Here is a 10,349-nt window from a genome sequence, read left to right as displayed (position 1 = left end):
TTCATGATATTATGACACCTCTCTTGATTCTGCTCAGGTTTATGAACAGAAATGCACAAAACTATTTCAATATTTTGTCTAGCACTCTTCATTGATAGCAGGTTCAGAGTGCGTGCACACATTTACAGCTATAACACATTAATTTCTAAACCATTTATATATATAAAACATATAGTTTAAAGCATAAAAACACAGTAAAAAAGACCAGTTTACAATTTAATTAGTAGTTGCTAATTATAACAATATAAAGTACATTAACACTGATATACACATAGCCAGTTGCCAATAGAGGAGGAATTAAAAAAACAACTTTTGTCAAAAGTATTACTGAAGAAATAAACCTCTGTGGTATCCAACGCTGGTTATAACATACAAGGTTAAAACTAATTAATACCCTAATCAAATGGATATACAAAGTTAAAAAAAACAAAGGAACAAGGTAGAACCAAACTCAATACTACATATGTGTATACATCCTGGGCATTACTACTCGTGTAGTTTCTAGTCACTCCATCCATTTTCAAGCACTAGTTCTTGCACCAAGAAAAGGTTTGTGTCTATCCCAGTAGCATCAGACAAAACTCCAAGTATTCTTTGAATTAAGGTTAACTACGAGACTATTGGCCATCATCTTGCCAGCTGTTGCCTCCTGTGTTATATTGAATTGTTCTTAACAGAAAGCAGTGATTTACACCCCATCTTTACATCGCTTCCGTTGTCTCTCACTTCCTGCGTAAATTACACCTCAACACAAATGTTGGCCCATATTGGAGCACAGTCCAGGTCTCAACTACACGTACTGTAATAGAGTTTTTGTCTCAGCACAACACACTCAATATGGACACTTTGCATAATCATTCCCTAGCCGTGACACCATTATAGAGACCATCTTCTGACAAAACTCCATTTCCACAATCAGTAACTTTGTCAGACTGGCCCATTTGTGTTTTTTTTTCTTTTAACTACATCAATTTCTACTTGTCATGTCTAAAAAGATATTCCATTCAGATACAGTTGAACAAATGAAAAATTAAGGCTTTATATACACTCCAGGATAAAATGTAGAACACCAGAATGTTATTGCTACAAAAGAAATAATTAGAAAGAGTGGTGCCTCCCAAATTCAGAAATCTGGATTTGAAGATTAGTGTGTCTGCTGTCTGCGCTAAATATGTACATTCTCACTATATGCTCAAGGATTTTTCTCCAGGACTAGTTTTCATCAAAACATGTGCATAATTATTTGATCTGGCTTATATTATAGCAAACTGATCCATTACAAATGAGTGTCACTTTGTGCATTAGTGTGTCCCAAAACTGACTAACCCCTCACCCTTAGTTTGTGCTCGCCTTATTCATAGTCCTGTTGAAGAAAGTCTTCACCTCCCCATGATGCAGTGTCTGAATTTCTGGATATAAAAAATTCTATAAGCTATTTTGAAATATAGAGTCACAAATGTACAAATAGCAGTCAGAACAGCAGGAATGTGGTGGACATGGCTAGCGTTTTGTTTGGTACAATGCTGAGATCTGTTAAATTATGCAAACTAGTCCTAAATACATCAACAGCACTGTTAGAGACTGTTAAGAATGGACAAATAGGAGAGAGAAGATCCAGAAATGTAGGGAAGGTGGAAAGAATTAGTTCAATTTACTGAGAATGAGTTGCCAGTTATAAAAGGAAATATTTTCCAGTTTTTCTCATAAAAGGAATCGCAAATAGTGTGACAAAAATAGCATACAAAGACTTAACAAATAAAAAATGAGTCAGGGATTCAATAATTTATTGTTACTTGTACAAGTACAGGTATTATATACAATGAAATGATTACTTGAATATGCCCTCGCCGGCAGAAAACATAAAACAACAATAAGCATGAACACCGTTAAGTAACAAAAGTGCAATGGCAGGTAAAAGTGATACAATATAATGTCTGAGGCAAGATTACTAATTGTTCATGAGTCTTAGGGCAGTTGGATAGAAACAGTTCATGAACCTGGAGATTTGCATCCGGCTGGATTTCAGGTGCTTCCCAGAGTGAAGGAGGATAAAAAGTGGCAATAAAGGGTGGCTGGAGTCCCACCTGATGCAATTCAATTTCCTGAGATAGTGATTGTGAACATGTTGTGAATTGCAGGTACTGTAGCTCTGTGTCCATGATGTGCTGTACTGTTTTCATCACACACTACAGAGCTCTGTGGTCCTAAGCTGAAATGCTGCTATACCAGGTTGTGATTCTTCCTGCAAGAATGTAGTCAACAGCAAAACAGAAGAAGCTGCTCAAGCTTGTAGGTGACATAATGGCATTGGTGTGCCTTCTTCACCACAGCTGCAATGTGACCTGGCCATTTAAAGTCATTAGTGAGGGTGACTCTGCTGGCCTGAGCCACAACATCTCCTCCAGTATAAACGGATATATATTATTTCACCTGCTTGTAGAAGTCCATGATTAGCTCCTTAGTTTTGCTGACCTCCTCTCTATAGGCCATCTCATCATCCCCACTAATTAGACTGAGGATGGTGGTGTCATTAGCAAACTTGGAGGTGGTATTGGAGCTGCACTTGACCATGTAGTCATAGGTGAAGAGAGAGTAGAGCAGAGGGCTCAGCATGTTGCCCTGCGGGGTGCTTGTGTTAATAGTGATAGTGGATAAAACTTTTCCACCAATACGCACATGCTGAAGTCCATTGATAAGGAAATCCAAAATCCAGCTGCACAGTGAAAAGCTGAGTCCTAGATCCAGGAGCTTACTGATGAGCTGGGATGGAATGACAGTATTAAATGCCTGGCTGTAGTCCACAAAAAGCATCTTGGCATAACAATTCCTGTTTTCCAGATGAGACAGGATGGTATGAAGTGCCACAGAAATAGCATCCTCATTGGATCTGTTGGAGCAGTATGCAAACTGGATGGGGTCCAGACCATCTGGAATGATGCCCTTAATGTGATCAAGCACCAGCCTCTCAAAGCATTTCATGGTTATTGGACTAAATGCCACTGGTGAATAATCATTAAGGCAGTCCACTCTAGTCTTCTTCAGGATAGGGATGATGGCTGTGTTCTAAAAGTAAAAAAGGGTGATTGTATGGCAGGCTATAAGAGAAGTCCTACCAATGAAGGTGGCATGGTGCAAGAGGAAACTGGGAAAAGAATTAAAGTGCCCAAGAGAAGGATGTAGTGAAGAGGAAAATGTAGAACATTATAGAAGAGATGAGAAGAATGATAGAAAATGAAATGGTCAAAACGTAATTAGAGACATGATTTAATACAGTGTGTTTACATAAACTAAAGCAATGGGAGCACTAAACAAAGGAATGGAAGCACTTAGTAGACAAGGATCAATTTTTTTAAATCCATGAAGATGGTACCAGTAAAATACATTTTTTCATTAATGTATACACAGAGTAAAGGTATGCATGATAGAGAAAATGTCAATTACGGGAGACAGTTTCAACAGAGGGTGAATTGTGGTTATTTTGAAAATAGTGTAAAAATGGAAAATACTTAGGATGTGGCTTTTAATATATGTGATAACTGTAATAAGGTAGTGTGGTGAAATGTGTGGTGGTAATCACTGTCTTCAAACGTCGTCTGAAGACACACTTCTTTCAACAGCACTTAGACTAAAGTCCCCATACTTTTTTTCTACCCTTTTTCTCAAAAAAAAAAAAAAAAAAAAATTTTGTACTAATAACTTACTATTTTTCTTCTAGCATGGTTTTGTGTACAACTTGGTCAGCGGTAACTTGTTTAATGACAGTAGATTTAATCCTAGCCTTAAAGACTGAAGAACAGTCGTAGACTACTAAGCACTGTTGTAAGTCGCTCTGGATAAGAGCGTCTGCTAAATGATGTAAATGTAAATGTAAATGTAAATGGTACTGGTTACAGCAGATTCAAGACAGGTGTGGAAATTGTTCTACAACAAATAGGTACACTGTAAAAAAATAAAATTCAGTGAAGTGAAAATAGACCAACTATAATGTGTAGTGTGTTAATTAATGGATTTTAGACCATATATTAAAAGAAAGGTATATGAGATTAAATGAAAAGGAAATTTGAAAATTACATGGTAACTGCAATAGATAGAAGCTGAACACAGACGCTCTGCTGCAGCAATGCACCATTGTTGAACTATGTGTACTATGAGATTTCTTTGGGCAAAGGGAGTGAAATCTGATTAATTCACTGAAGGATGACAGCATGACTCAGCAAAAAGTTCAATTTAATAAGTAGAAAGGTTTAAAGTGGGAAAAACAAGTGTAACCAATGAAGCTTGATCTGGTCAAAAATCAACATTGTGCACAGAAGCCCACATTGACATGGCAAATGCCTTAATCAGAAAAGATTGACAGGTTATGTTGTCCGCTGCTGCTGCACATTTGGATATCAGATATGGAGCTGCACGTGCTATAGTGCATGATGACCTGGGCTACTGTAAAGTTTGCACAAGATGGGTGTCCAAACAGCTTACTGTTCTGAACAAACCAATGTCCTTCAGTGAATTTCAACAGGTTTCACTCCCTCTGCCCAAAGAAATATAACTATGGCGTGTTGTTCTGCAATAGTGTAATCCTGCAGTGAAGTGTCCAGGTTCATTTCACCTTGGCTTCAAATAGACTGACAGCAAAGCTCCCTGCATGTCCGATCTACCCATAAGGCATTGCAAACTCATATTGTGTCAGCTCCTACCTGTTGAAGTTACTGTGTAATTTTCAAATTGTCATTACTTTTTGATTTACTCTTATAAAAAATGAATAAATTTCCCATTGGGATTAATAAAGTATCTATCTATCTATCTATCTATCTATCTATCTATCTATCTATCTATCTATCTATCTATCTATCTATCTATCTATCTATCTATCTATCTATCTAAATAGAAAGAAAAAGAGAATTTTTATCCAGACTGCAGTGTCAGGCAGTTATGATATGTAAGAAGGGGCCTGAGTTGCCTCGAAAGCTTGCATATTGTAATCTTTTTAGTTAGCCAATAAAAGGTGTCATTTTGCTTGACTTCTCACTACATTAGTTTTCAAAGGAAATTTTTACCTGGCATCAAATTATATTGATTGAGAAGTGGACCTGCTTAATTAACTGAATATTTTATTTTCAGTTACTTTAAATTATTATTTCCACATCTTATGAGTATGAATCAGACTGGCAGCTCTCTGAAAGGGACAACTAACTAAGGGGCTCATGAAGTAGGACTTCCTAAATTCTAAATCAAATGTATGCTTCAGTGCAAGTGAAGAAAATTTTGTGTCAAAAAATAGACTAAAAATTGCAAAAATATCTGCCTTTAGTAAATTGAAGTAATCAACTGTGTCATCATGGCATCAATGACATTCTTGCCACATCACAACAACTGGATGGTTGATTTTGTTACAGGGAAGATTTCTTTGGGTAATGTGCAAGTTTTCTATATTTTCATGTGGGCTATCTCCCGATATTCTGTAAATGTATGCATTGAGATGGAGTGAGCTTTATTGTCATTATATGTCCATTCAGCAAATCATGGGATTGATTGATGAGTCTAAAATTGGCCTGGAATGAGTGAGTGTGGGTATATGACTGGCATCCAGTCTCGGGTTGGTTCTTGCTTGATGCCCTTTTCTGTCAGTATAGGTATCTGTCAACCCTGCACTAGAAACATGAGGTCAAACAATAGCAGAATGGATTTGGTACTGTATGATTAATGTCATAGCTAACAACATATATGGACTGTTTTACAAATAATGCAAAGCTATCCATGAATTTTGGCTCAAATTCCATACTCAGTAGATGTTTGCATAGAGTTCTCCCTGTGTTTGAGTTGTTTTTCTTCTAGGTACTCTGGTTTTATTTTTATGTTCTCAAAAATGTGCAAGTTAGACTAATCAGCAATTTCATATTTGTCCTAAGTGAGTGTAAGTAATGGTGTGTACATGAACAAGCCCTGAGATATACAAGCACCCCCAAAAACCGTGATTTGAATTATTTGGATTTAAGAATATTTTGTCATGTTATCCTGATATTTTGTTAAGATACTGGCCACTCTTAGGCTGTCAGCAATGTTACTGAAATTTGATCCATTTGATGTCAAAAAATGTGTATTTATAATGTTTTTGACTTTCTAATTCCTTGTAATCACTTTGAAGAATGTGACTTCACTGTGGTTTAATTGAGTGAGATTCAATCTTTGAAATAGGAGGCAGGGTGAAATATTAAACCCACAAAAAGCCACTCAATTTATTTTCTCTACTTTGAATTCCTTGTTGTATGAACAAGAAAACAAAACAACTTTTCAGACTAAATGTGGTCTTGAACTTTAAAGGCATAAAATTACATAACTACAATAATACAGTATTACAGAAGTGGTAATTTGAATTTCCTCGCTAAGCATTCAGAATGTCTACAGCATATGTTTGCAGATAATCACATTATCAAAAATCAAAAATTTTACTTATCAAAGAAAGATAAGGCAAACACTTAAAAGGGGTGACAAAATAAGTCTTATCACATATCGCTGGCTGCAGAGGCCACCTGTCTTGGAGTAACAGCATAAAACCCTGCCTCAACTGATTACAGTATCTGTATGTCAAATTATCTTCAGACTCAGATCATATTACTGCTTATCTTAGTTGAAACTTTCTGAAAGTTTTTTCAAACCAATATCATTTAGTTCTGTGCTTACTGTTTTATATAGGTACAGTGCATCCAGAAAGTATTCACAGCGCATCACACAGCCAAGATATCAAAGGAGTGGCTTCAGGACAACTCTGTGAATGTCCTTGAGTGGCCCAGCCAGAGCCCAGACTTGAATCCGATTGAACATCTCTGGAGAGATCTTAAAATGGCTGTGCACCGACGCTTCCCATCCAACCTGATGGAGCTTGAGAGGTGCTGCAAAGAGGAATGGGCGAAACTGGCCAAGGATAGGTGTGCCAAGCTTGTGGCATCATATTCAAAAAGACTTGAGGCTGTAATTGCTCCCAAAGGTGCGTCGACAAAGTATTGAGCAAAACTGTGAATACTTATGTACATGTGCTTTCTCAATTTTTTTATTTTTAATAAATTTGCAAAAACCTCAAGTAAACTTTTTTCATGTTGTCATTATGGGGTGTTGTGTGTAGAATTCTGAGGAAAAAAATGAATTTAATCCATTTTGGAATAAGGTTGTAACATAACAAAATGTGGAAAAAGTGATGCGCTGTGAATACTTTCCGGATGCACTGTATATATAGTATCTATCTATCTATTTATTTTTGCATGAGACTACAGCAATCACCATATCTTTAGGAGTGGGTGAGATGAGGTATACCAATTTTAATATGCTGCTGAATAGGTATGTGTAACTTTCATTAAGAAAAGGAAAAACTAATGTGTTTGGTAGAAATTTCATTTAGACACTGAGAGAATATACAAGCTATGTTCAAGTAACATCTTTGTGTGGGATTCAAATGAAGCAGCAATACCAACAATTATGTCACCACATTCTTATTTCTGTTATTTTTAACTACCTTCTAGGTGAGTGAGTGAGTGAGTGAGTGAGTGAGTGAGTGAGTGAGTGAGTGAGTGAGTGAGTGAGTGAGTGAGTGAGTGAGTGAGTGAGTGAGTGAGTGAGTGAGTGAGTGAGGTTGGAAGCATGCGCTGATAGCGTGTTGCCGCACCCATCACACACTGTGCCACCTGGATTGGGACCCGAGTGCAGCGGGTGACACCTCAGCACCACACTGGAACAGTGAGAGTTTTTATACTGTGGCTGGAGTGCCAATCCTGCCACCAAATCCCAAGTTTTCCCTGTAAGTTGGAGGACCTGCTTGAAGGGCCGGATGTAGATTAAAGTCATATCCAAGATGAAGCAATTGCAGGTTAAGGGGCCTTGCTCAAGGGCCCAACAGGGTAGAGTCACTTCTGGCATTTACAGGATTTGAACCGATTGCCGGTGTAGATCCCTAGCCTCAAGGCCACCAGTTTGCCCTTCTGGGTGAAGTTCCCAAATGAGAACACTATTCTACAGTACTTTATTCTGGAAATATCTGAAATTCCAGGATACCTCTACCTCTGTGGCTTTGAAAAGCAAAGGTTAAGGCATGAACAGACTATCAAAAGCTATCAAAAGTCTAAACTTAGTAAATAAAAATACACGTGATACTGTATATGTATATATAATATACTGTATGCATATATAGTATTTAAATGGTACTGCAAAGTTTAGGTCTCCAGAGTTCCAAAAGAACTGGTCCAGTCACTGAATGTAAAATAGATTGCATATACATTATTTTCAATACTGTTTTTATCATTTGGCAGCAATCGTATTTAAATGTTGTCCACCTAAGTGCTATATTTCTAACTAATATTTTTGAAATAAAAATGAGGAACACATAAGAATTTAATGTAAGTAAACGGTGAACATGAATGTGCCTGAATAATAAAGCTACAGGTTTAGATTTTGAATGTTCTTTATTTATCATGTGGTAAACAGGTAGTTATTTTTTGTTAATGTATCTCAACCGTGCATGGTATATTGTGTAGTGGATCGGGGTTCTCTTCTGCTCATGTACACTGCAACTTTGAGCTTTTAATAGGTAGCAAAGCAATGATCTTTCTAAAAACAGCTATTTAGTATAATGAGGATTATATATTGTGTAGACTGTCTAAGCACCTATTTGATAAAGCCGATTGCTGGCTGAAGAAGACAGACACCTTCAGTCTGTGGAAGCCTCTAAAATCAGTGTTTAAAAGAGTGGCTTCATAAAACAAGGTTAAAAATGGAAGATATATCAGTGGTGGATTGGTGCCTCAGTAGTGCCACATTGGTCAGCTCTCATGCTGCCTCACAGCTAAAGTCCTAGGTTCAGTTTCTGGGCCAGTGCACTTCCTCCTTGGAGTTGTCATGCTCTCCCTGTGTGTGTGTGTGTGTGTGTGTGTGTGTGTGTGTGTGTGTGTGTGTGTGTGTGAGGTTCCCTCAAAAAATCCTAAAGACATGCATTGTTCTGAACTAATTGTGCTTGTCAGTAAATGGATGGATACGGATAAATTAAAATGAAATTATCTCTGTCATGTTTACCAAATATAGTCATACTATCATGCCATGAGAAATCAGTTACTTTATAAGGTTTTTAGCTTTTAGTTGTTAACAGACTTTCTTACAGTCTCCATCCTGTTGGTTTGTATTTTTGCTCTGTTTGGTTTGTAAATCACGTTGTGATAGTACTTTGAGTGAAAGGCGTCACATAAATTAAACATTTATCGATTGACATGCTTATAAATTCACATCCTGTTTGCATCTGTAAAATTCTTCAAAAACAACAGCATTAAACTGTAGTTCATTACAAAAAGTTACACAAGAATGACATGTTTAACATAAATAATCTAGCGATTTGAAAGTTAATTCGTTTTCCTGACCGTTGCACGTTACACAGAAATCGAGGTTCTTTGAATAAGGATGTAATAGTTTACACAGTACAGCGCGGTGTTTGAAAATGAGTTGCTGCTGTCTTTGAACACGCCAGTGTTGCCTATTGATATCACTTTTGTGTTCCCCTAAGTATTTAAGCAAGGCGTTTACATAATCTTTTGACACATAAGGGATTTTAACACCATGCGATTTGCTCTAAACACTTCTGTGACAGATGGCCGAGTGATCCACCCCCGCTCTGTGACAACAGAACACACGCAAAAGAGGAAATACTCGGGAGACTCCAGACATGCCTTCCTCTCCTCGGCTAATTTTCAACTCCTTTGAATTGTGCAGCTGGAGACTTTGTAAATTATCTTTACCGAATATGAAATACAGAAATAAACAATAGAAGGATAAATATAATAGTGTGTGCAAAATTTCAGACTGGGTGGCACTCAGGTGCAGTGCTGCTTGATGCATCCATCCATCGTCTAGAGCTCAAATTCTGCACTCGATCCTTGTCTTTGTGGTGCTTGCATGCACCCCTGTTCTTTTGTTGGGGGTCTGCCTATACTTCTATATTGAGGGCGGCACGGTGGCGCAGTGATAGCGTTGTTTCGCAATAAAAACACCTGTGTTTTACGTGTTCTCCCCATGTTCACATGCCTTGTTTCGTGTCCTCTGATCTGCTAACTTGGCACTGATGTGTGTATTTTATCCCTGTGATGGACTGTCGTCTTGCCCTGGTGTTGTCTGGACTATTTGTATTCCACTCACCATATCTATCTATCTATCTATCTATCTATCTATCTATCTATCTATCTATCTATCTATCTATCTATCTATCTATCTATCTATCTATCTATCTATCTATCTATAAAGACGTGCTAGTTAGGTTAACTGATTCCAGACTGGCCCTTTGTGAGTGACGGTTTGCGTGAGCAGATATTGCGATGGTTTTG

The sequence above is a fragment of the Erpetoichthys calabaricus genome, chromosome 4 (assembly GCF_900747795.2).
Source record: "Erpetoichthys calabaricus chromosome 4, fErpCal1.3, whole genome shotgun sequence".
Lineage (NCBI taxonomy): Eukaryota > Metazoa > Chordata > Cladistia > Polypteriformes > Polypteridae > Erpetoichthys > Erpetoichthys calabaricus.
Note: the sequence above shows the minus strand (reverse complement) of the source record.